The sequence below is a fragment of the Eulemur rufifrons genome, chromosome 7 (assembly GCF_041146395.1).
Source record: "Eulemur rufifrons isolate Redbay chromosome 7, OSU_ERuf_1, whole genome shotgun sequence".
In the NCBI taxonomy this organism is placed as follows: Eukaryota; Metazoa; Chordata; class Mammalia; order Primates; family Lemuridae; genus Eulemur; species Eulemur rufifrons.
In genome coordinates, this window is record NC_090989.1 from 40,392,958 (window position 1) to 40,403,816 (window position 10,859).

General features: G+C 35.9%; 1 non-coding gene across 1 annotated transcript; it reads left to right on the plus strand.

The window, feature by feature from the left end:
* The first annotated feature begins 9,732 nt into the window (after positions 1-9,732).
* LOC138388689 (small nucleolar RNA U3) lies at positions 9,733-9,948 on the plus strand. The gene has a single exon (XR_011234194.1). It is a non-coding gene; the product is annotated as a small nucleolar RNA U3 (small nucleolar RNA).
* The last annotated feature ends 911 nt before the right edge of the window (positions 9,949-10,859 follow it).

Below are 10,859 nucleotides of genomic sequence, written 5' to 3' on the forward strand. Positions count from 1 at the left end.
CGTCAACTTACTTAAACTGGGCTCAATCTCAACCCCCAAAACTTCTTTTCTTTTTATTCTCTATTTCAGTTACTTGTGCTATGATTCATTTAATCTGTTATCCAACCTAGCTCTGACCATATTGAACGGCCAATATTTGATCATATTTATGCTACAGAATAACAAGGAAATTTTTTATGATTCAAACTTAAAACTAAGTTGCTGTCTTAGTTTGAGTTTCCCCAGAGGTAGACATTTTAAAAAAGTGGTTTATTTGAGGAAATACCAAGAGAAGAGTGGGGATGTGACACAAGGAAAGGAAAGCAGGTAGTAGTGTGAGTTATTAAGCAAGTTGCCACTGTGAGCAATTAGAACTTTATCCCACAGGAATTTTAGCCCACTGAAGAAGTCTGAGAGACAGTGTAGGAACATAACTCAGAGCTATTCCAATCAACAGGCAAGGAAACTGGCCGTTTTTCTACCTTTTCTCCCTCTATCATTTTTGAGAGGACAGCTTCTGGCCACATTATTTCTGGAACTTTATACTAGCCCTGTGTACCAGCTAAGTGTGTTCCCCCAGCCAGGAAAAAAAAATAATAAAAAAACTCTTACACAGAGAGTTTCCAACTTAGTGGCCTTTAACCCTGAAGAGGTGAGTGCTTAAGAGATATGGATGGGTACCAACAGCTATCTCCTCTCTCACTCATTGAACACATCTAATCAAACACAATGTCTGGAAAATTTTACTTTGAAAAGCTTTCCTGGGCCAGGCGGAGTGGCTCATGCCTGTAATCTTAGCACTCTGGGAGGCCGAGGCGGGTGGATCGTTTGAGCTCAGGAGTTCGAGACCAGCCTGAGCAACAGTGAGACTCTGTCTCTACTGAAAAAAAAAAAAATAGAAAGAAATTAGCTGGACAACTAAATATATATGTATATAAAAAATTAGCCGGGCATGGTGGCGCATGCCTATAGTCCCAGCTACTCGGGAGGCTGAGGCAGGAGGATCACTTGAGCCCAGCAGTTTGAGGCTGCTGTGAGCTAGGCTGATGCCACAGCACTCTAGCCTGGGCAACAGTGTGAGACTCCATCTCAAAAAAAAGTAAAAAATAAAGAAAAGCTTTCCTGAATCCATTCCTTCTTATCTATCTATATTACTTTTCTGTTGTTGCATAATAAATTAATGATCATTTAGTAATGTTTTTTAAAAACCCACACATTTATTATCTCACCATTTCAGTGAGGTCAGGAGCCCAGGCACAGTTTAACCAGGTCTCACAAAGCTGCAATCAATGGATTGGCCAGACTTTGTTCCTTTCTGGAACGTGTCCTCTTCCAAGCTTACATGGTTGTTGGGAGAATTCAATGCCTTGTGGTTTTATGTCTGAGGTCCTTGTTTCCTTGCTGGCTGTCAGCTAGGGAGTATTTCCATCTCCTAGAGGACATTTGCAGTTCCATGCCACATGGGTTTGTCTCAGGACCTCTGACAATATGTCACATTATTAGCTCGAAGACAGCAAGTAGGAGTCTCTCACTCCAGTCCACTAATACAAAGCCTTATAAGGTAATGTGTAAAGTATATAAGGTAACATAGTCAAGGGAATGACTGCTCACCACCTTAACTTGTTCTACTCCTTTGTTCTATTTAGAGTGTCCATGCTCAAGGGGAGGAAAATATACAAGGATGTGACTCATTGTGGGTCACCTCAGGGTGTGGTCTGCATACTAACTATTAGTGTCTCATTTTAGGTAACATCATCATTCAACTAAAATGTTAAAACACCTTCTACCTGGATTTTTTGCCTTCGATATCATTATTCTAAAATCTTTTACCCAAAACCTGCCAGAGAGATCTAACATAAATGGGAATCTAATTTTGCAGCTATAATTCCAAAATATTTTGATAGTTTCCCTTCAGTATAATGAGCCCCTACCTCCTCATCTGATAAACTGGGCCCTTCATAATCTAGACCCTGCCCGTACCTCAAGCTTCATCGCTCCTCATTCAGACTTTACTCACTAACAACAAAATGGAGGCATTTTCTTGCATGCACCATGCTGTTTTTCATTTTCTTGCCTTTGGCCCTCTGCTTGGAATGCCTTTCCAACACTCTTTACTACTTAACCTATACGCCTCAGCAAAGGCATTGGGAAATCTAGGCAGGCCCTCCAAACTGGTTTTGATCATCTTTATTTGTGGTATCTTAATATGTTGAACATACTTTTATCATTGCACTTAGCACTTTGTACGATAAGTTTTAAAATTTCTATCCAATCTTAGACAGTGAAATGCCTGAAGGTAAGAAGTGTTCATCTTTGTATACCTTTGTGGCTGGCACATATATGTCCTCAACATGTTGTTGTTCAATTAATGAATGGATAATTAATTAATTCATAGCCATGATAGATTCAGTCACAAACTGACTATCTGAGGCAACTGGGATAGCAAAATATGGTTGAATGATAATTAGAGTCATCAAGCATAGGAAAATATGATAAACATTAATTGCATTTTTCATTTAGACTGGTGTTGATTGAGCTTCAGTTGATTGTTCCAGAATCCTTCATGAGTGTTTATGAGATATCTCCCAGGGGAAAAAGGATTTTCAGCAAAATAAGTAAATCTAATATATGCCATCTAATAAAAAAAGATGAAGAGGGGATTAAGATCCAAGTCTGAAATGCCAGATAAGTATTTGTGTCTGATTTACTGATTATCTTAGACCAGAACTAATTTTTATCATCATGGTATTTGCTAGGACTGTAGACACATGAGGTCTGTGGCTGTCTCATGACAAGTGCACTAATGCTTCCCAAGTTCATGAGCTATGTCTCTTCAACCTTGACATCAGTTTGAATAGAACAAGGCCACAATATATTTTTTGATTTCTAATCCCTTGTTATCAATTGTTCAAATGCTTTGGCATTAAAAACAAAGGGAGGAAGGCCATTCCTTTATTCCCTGCTGGTTATATGCCTCCTAAAGTCATAATCCCTGTAACAATAATCGATTGCAAAGGACATTGCTTTGATGAAGCTCTTTAACCACAATCCTTTTACATACTGTTTGTAATCTGCACAGCCATGCAATTATTCAGCCTCCCTTTCTTTGAGGGCATATTTTCACACTTCAGGAGCTCTCCAAACTTATAATTCAGCTTCGCTGGCATAAAGACAAAAGAAGCCTTCCCAACTGTAGTCTAAAATCGTGCCACTATTGACCCTAATCTCTTTCTAAAGCCCTAAAATATAAATTAGGGCTGTATTCATTGTGTCCCAAAGAGATTTCTTTTCTGGGACTAGCTCTCACTGCCGCGGGGCCTCCCCGGCAATTCACAGTGGCCATCTGGTTGTTGTGCCTTTGCAGATGGGCTCAGTCAGTACAGATTCCAGGGTCTAGGAAAAAAGGGAAGGAAAGAGACATTTGGTAGCCAAGTAAATTTTAAATTTACAAGATGGGGATAAATCTGCATTTCCTTTTCTCTTGGCTTCACCGTCACCTGCGTAAGTTATTTGTGCTCCTATTGAGCTGCCACTTTGGTAACAAACTTCACAACATTTTAATTTCCTGATGAAAGAATATTTTGAAAGGTAAAAAGAATTGCGTGACTGATTCCTTGATATTTTTTTAAAAATCTGTTATAAAAATGTACATGGATGCTTTAATTATCGTGAAATGGTAAGTTTGAATGACATGTTGCATCCTGCAACAGAAAAGTGGAAGAATGAACCAGTGATAATAGAAAACACTTATTTAGAACTTAAAACTTGCCAGGCAATGTCCTGAGTGATTTTCACCAGGATGAAAAACAGGTGAAATGTCACTTTTAAGATAACAGCTATTTAAAAATCTCAGCAACTGTACATTATTTAATTAAAATTTTGATAAAATTTTAGATTGATCTGCTATTGTAAAAAAATAATACCGAGAGATTCTCTGTACACTTTTCCCAGTTTCCTGCAATGGTAACAGTTTGAAACTATAATATAACATCATAACCATGGCATTGATATTGATGCAATCCAATGATCTAATTCAGATATTCCCATATTTACTTTTACTCATTTGTGTGTGTATTTAGTGATCTCTATTATTTCAGATGTGTAGATTCATGTATCCATCACCACAGTCAGGAAACTAAACAGTTCCATCACCGAAGGATCCCTCTTGTTGCTCTGTTAGAACCACACCCACCTGCAATCCGCCATCCCTCATCCCTGCCAACCAATAATGGGTTCTCCATTTCTAAATTTTATCATTTCAAAAATATTATATAAATGGAGCTATAGAATATGTAACCTTTCAGGATTGGATTTTTTCTCTCAGCATAATTCTCTGGAGATTCATCCAAGTTGTTGCATATATCAGTAGTGTGTTCCTTTTTATTGCTAGGTATTCCATTCCATTTCTTCTAAGTTGTCTAAATTAGTGTAAAGTTGTTCACGGTATTCCTTTGTTAACTTTTTTAATGACTACAAAATCCGTAGTGACATCCCATATTTTATTCCTGATATTGATGGTTTGTACTTTCTCACTTTTCTCAATAACACAAAAATGTTATTGATTGTTTTAAAGAATCATCTTTTTGTTTCATTGGTTTTCTGTATTGTTTTACTATTTTAAATTTCATTGATTTTTACTATTTATGATTTCCTTCCTTCTGCTTGCTTTGGGTTTATTTTGCTCATCTTTTTCTAGTTTCTTGAGATAGGAAATTAGGTTTTTGATTTGAGAACTTTCCTCATTTCTAATGTAAGAATTTAATGCTGTAAGTTTTCCTCTCAGCACTGCCTTGGCTGCATCGTATTTATTTTGGTAAATTTTGTTTTTGTTTTCATTAATTTTATGTATTTTTAAAATTTCCTTTGATCCATGGAGTATTTAGAAGTGTGTTGTTTAATTTTTATGTGTTTAGAGATTTTACAGGTTTCTTTCTGTTACTGATTTCTGGTCAGAGAATACACTTATATTATTTCAATTCTTTTAAATTTGTTGAGGTTTGTTTTATGGTTCAGGTTATGTTCCATGGGTACTTGAAATATATATACACACACACACACATATATGTGTACAAACATGCGCACACATACACACATTTTGCAATCTGGGAGTGGACTCTTTTTTTTTTTTTTTTTTTCTTGTTCTGTCACAGGCTGGAGTGCAGTGGCATCATCATAGCTCACTGCAGCCTTCAACTCCTGGGCTCAAGTGATCCTCCTGCCTCGGCCTCCCAAGTTTGAGCTCTTTTATAAATGTCAATTAAATCTTAATTTTTGAATGTTGTTCACAGTTTCTTTATTTTTGCTAATTTTTCTGTCTAGTATTTCTATTGGTAGCTGAGAGAGAGGCATTGAAGTCCCTAACTATAATTATAGAGCTATTTCTCCTTTCAGCTCTATCAGTTTTTGTTTCACATATTTTGAAGCTCTGCTATTCAGTGCATACACAGTTAGGGTCATTAGATCTTCCTGATAGAGAATCTTTTTATTGTTATGTAATGTTCCTCTTTGCCTCTAGTAATTTATTTGCTCTGAAGTTTACTTTAATATTAATATAACTACTCCTGCTTTTTAAATTTTATTAATGTTTGAATGATATATTGTTTTCTATCCTTTTGCTCTCCATCTACTTCTGTCATTGAATTTGAAGCAAGTGTGTATTTAGACCATTTGCATTTAAGGAGTTATTGATGTGCTAGTGTTTGTGTCTGCCTTTTTTTATTCCTTGTTTTCCCTGGTTCCCATCCTCTGTTTCTCTCTTCTTGCCACCTCTGATTACTTCAATATTTTATAGGGTTCCATCTTGACTTATTTATAGTGTTTTTGAGTGTATCTCTTTTTATAGTTTTTATAGTGTTTGCTGTGGGTATTACAATATACATATGTGACTTATAACAGTCTGCTAATAGCAACATTTCAGCATTTTGAGTAAAATGTGGAAGCCTGATTTCCATTAATGTAGGTCCTTTTCTTTCCTCACTTTTAAATATCATCTGGAATATCACATGAAGTTATAATTTTGTTGTATCCATTAAATGTTATTTTTAAAACTCATGGTAAAAAGGATGTCTATTGCATATACCTATATTTCTGCACTTCCTTTGTTTTTTCTTCCTTCCTAGTGCTTCAAGATTCTTTCTTTTATCATTTGCTTTCTGTTTGAAATTTTCCTTAACCAAAATTTAAGGGTAGGTCTGATAGTGACAAATATTCTTTTAGTTTTCCTTCTTTTAAAAATGCCTTTATTTACCTTTCTTTCCTGAAGGATAGTTTCACTGTATATAAAATGCACAATTGACATTTCTTTTCTTTTAGCACTGAAAAAATATTATGCCACTACCTCTTTGCAATTTCAGATAAGAATTCCATTGTCATATGAATTGGTTATCTTAGTCAGTTTGGAATGCTATAACAAAACACCACAGAATTGGTTGATTATAAACAACAGATATTTATTTCTCACTATTCAGGAGGCTGGAAGTCAAGATCAAGGTGCAAGCATGGTTGGGTTCTGGTGAGGGCTCTCTTTTGGTAGAAGACCTCTATCTTCTCTTTATATTAATATACTCACATGGTGGAAAGAAAGTGACAAGGCTCTCTGGGATCCCTTTTATTAATATAAGGCACTAATCCTATTCTAAAGTGCTCCACCTCATGACTTATTTACTTCCCAAAGACCCCACCTCCTAATACCAACACATTGGGGGTTAGGACTTTAACATATGAATTTGGGGAGTACATAAACAGCCAATCCATAACATTTTTTACAGGTATTCTCCTAATACCAGAGTGTTGTTTCTCTTTGGCTGCTTTCAAGATTTTTTCTTGGTTTTTATTCAAAAATTTAATTATGATATATCTGGTATGGATTTTTTTTTATTTGTTCTGCTTGAGGTTTGTTCAGTTTCTTGGAGCTGTAGGTTCGTGTCTATTACCAAACTGTGAAAAGTTTTCAGACATTATTTCTTCAAATACTTTTTAATCCTCGTTACCTTTTTTGTCATCTTCTGCAAATCTGATGATATGAATATTTGACTTTTTGTTATGTCTTTTAGGTCCCTGAACCTCTGCTCAAAATTGTCTGATTTTCAGATGGGATACATTTTATTCATATGCTCTTAAGACCACTGATTTTATCCTCTGTATCCTCCAATCGACTGCTGAACCCATCCAGAAAGTTTTATTTTTATTATTGTATTTTGAAATTCTGTATTTTTCACTTGGCTCTTTTTTATGATTTGTGTTTCTTTGCTGAGCTTTTTCTATTTTTTAAGTCTGTTTCAAGAGAATTTATAATTTGTTTATAAGGAATTTTTATGTTATTTTAATTGGTAAATAATTTTGTGTGTGTATATATATGATACAATGTGATATTTTGATAGATGTATACATTGTGGAATGATTAAATCAGGCTAATTGGCTTATCCATCACTTCAAATATTTATCATTTCTTAGTGTTGAGAACATTTAAATGTTGAGAACATTTAAAATCCTATCTATTAGCTATTTTGAAATATTAAATACATTATTGTTAATTATGGTCACCATGCTGCATAATAGAACACCAAAGCCTATTCCTAAAAAACTTTGTATACCCTTTAACCAATGTCTCCCCTTTGCCCATCCAGGCTTTGGTAATCACCATTCTATGCTCTACTTCTATGAGTATGACTTTTGTGGATTCTACATATAAGTGAGATCATATGGTCTTTATCTCTCTATAATTGGCTTATTTCACTTAACATATTAATAATTTTCTCTAGGAAATTGTCACAAATGACAGAACTTCCTGTTTTTTTAAAGGCTGAATAGTATTCCACTGTGTACATACATCACATTTTTCATCCATTTATTCATTAATAGACCAATAAAGGATTTTTATAAATGCTGCTTTACAGTCTTTGTCAGATAATCCCAACATCTGATTCATCTCAGTATTGGCATCAATTAGTTGTCTTTTCTAATCCAAGTGGTGGTTTTCTTGGTTCTTAGTATGATGGGTGATTCTCAATTATATCATGGATATTTTGTTTATTATGTTAGGAGATTCTAGGTCCTATCAAAATCATTTTTTTTAGCAATCATTTTGTTATTTAGGTTTAGCACACAGGTCTTGGCTTTATCTTGTGGGCTGTAGTTACAGTGACACCTTACTTTTCAGAGACTTTACAGTCTTATTTTGAACTGCTTGTTTTTTTTCTGGTGCCATTGGGACAACACTGGTATCTTCTGGTGCTGCCTGAGCAGATATAAGGGGTTTCATTACCAACTGGGTGTCTAGTAGATGAGAAGTGTGGTGGGGTTCCCCCTACTGGTGCCCCTGGGTGCCCTGGTATTTCTGAACAGGGAAGGGAATTTCAGGCTCATCTGGTTGAAGAAATTTTCAAGGCCAGGCTACTTACTGTGAGTGGGTCCTTCTTGTCAGTTCTGCCCACTTGTCCCACATCTGTGGGTGGGGGAGAGTCTCAGACCCTTGGAGACAAAGAGGATCCACCACCCAGCCATTTATTTTGACTGGGTCCTTCCTGCCCATTCCACCACATGCCCTAATATCTCTGCATGGAAAAAGAGAGTCTTAGCCCAGGGGTATGAAGTGGTAGCAGGCTGATAGCTGGTAGCAAGTGGTAGACACTTGCTGTAATTGTGTTCTTATTGTTAGTTTCTTCTGCTACCTCAGTATCTCTGGACGGGGGAGAGGAGTCTCAGTATCATTATTATTAGTGGAGCTCTCCATCAATCACCTTTGCTAGTAGTGTCCACCTCACCTGATATTGTCATAGAGACTCCCTTTAGATAAGGGGAGGAATCAGTCTACCTGGGCTGGCTTCTATTGCTAGCATGGGGTCAAAGAATGCCAGGTCTGGTTGATCTTCTTCTGTTGAGAAGGCACAAGAGTCCCTTCAACTGTATTTTTCCTATATTCTTGGGATCTCAAACCAATTTGCCTTATTCTTACCACATTACAGAATTCTCCATGAATTGCCTCTTGCACTTTGTTCAGACATTATAGTTGTATTTGGTAGGGAGGAATAGGGAGAAATGAGTCCATGCCATCTTGTTTGGACCAGAACCCCAACAATACATTTTTAAAATGAATTTCCATATTATTTCTAATATTATTCCTTTTTTCTCATCTTCTAATTTTCTCCTTCCCCTCCAAAAAAATTGAATCAACGAACATAGTCTGTGATCTTAATAACTGTTGAAATCTTTTCCATTAATTGTTAAACATAAAATAACTTTGATTCTTGTGTTGGTATGAAAAACAATGGAAACTTAAAGTTCCAGCCTGTATAAGATTGGTGAAACTATTCAGATATATATAGAAACCATTTACATGTGGAAATTTTTTATTTTAAAAACCTTATGCCAAATTAAAATAATGTAAAAAGTTTACTAATCATACCTCTAAATTCATTATCATCTAAATATCCCTGAATAGTTCCAAAATTTTGGAGGACATACTTCATTCATTATTATTTTTTTTTTACTTCATTCATTATCGAATGGTAATAAATGGTGTGAAAATCAGATCTTTGAAAAAGAATCTGAGTAAACAGGGCATGTAAGAAAAGGATTAATTGCTATCCTTTAAATAGGTAGAAAAAGACTTCTGAAATTCTTTAGTTTGATGCCTTTGGATTCTATTACATTGAGTGATTTTATGCAGGATTGTGACCTAAGCAAAACAAGACGTATGACTTTCTAAGGAAGTTATACTCAAACACCAATTCCAGCTTTAAAATACAGTTTATCAAGACTATACTTTCAGGAATCATTTCTGGACTTCACTACTAGAGAACTTTCTCTGAACCTGTGAGCACCAGAAACCAGGAAGAGGAGGCAGCACAGGGTTCTCTTCTGAACATGAACAGCCCTTGGTGTTGCGTCTTTGCAACTGACATTTACCATCAATGATTGATCTTCTCTTCCTTTGGGAGAGTAAGAGGGAGAGGATGAAGTATGAATGGTTCTAGTTTTAAAAATAAATTGATTAATTAAATTAAATGCAGTTTATCAAGTTAAATACTTAAAAATATTAAAATGTAATTTTGTTTCCGTGGTCTATAGAAAATACACATTCCCCACTGATTTTTTTACAGAAGGCTGTCATTTTTCTGAGGGTTCACAATCAACATTCCATGGTTTATATATTCTGTGCATCCAGCAATCAGATATGTTACTTGATATGTTTTTAAATTTAAACTTTCTTTCACATTTTAATATTTTAATTAGGGATTTTGTTTCCTTAGATAAGAGTGCTATCATTGTGAAATTGTGCTTTCCCAGCTCATTTTAAGTTATCACAATGACTAAAGACAAGGGTGTTAAAAAAATACATTGAGATAGAGCAGAGTATCATATAACATTTTTTTGTAAAGTAAAATGACATGAAAAGAGAGTAGTGGTTTTGAAATACCACTACAAATTCTTCGATATACTTCCCTTCAAGAGATGGAACTTAATTTCCTTCCCGTTTAATGTGGGCTGGACATAGGGGCTTGCTTCTATCAAATAGGCTATACAGAAGGGAAGGTACGTGACTTTCAAGATTAGGCCATGTCGGGCATTATGGCTCACGCCTGTAATCCTAGCACTCTGGGAAGGCGAGGTGGGAGGATCGCTCAAGGTCAGGAGTTCGAGACCATCCTGAGCAAGAGCAAGACCCTGTCTCTACTAAAAATAGAAAGAAATTAGCTGGACAACTAAAAATATACAGAAAAAGTTAGCCGGGCATGGTGCCACATGCCTGTAGTCCCAGCTACTCGGGAGGCTGAGGCAGAAGGATTGCTTGAGCCCAGGAGTTTGAGGTTGCTGTGAGCTAGGCTGACGCCATGACACTCTAGCCTGGGCAATGGAGTGAGACTCTGTCTCCAACAAAA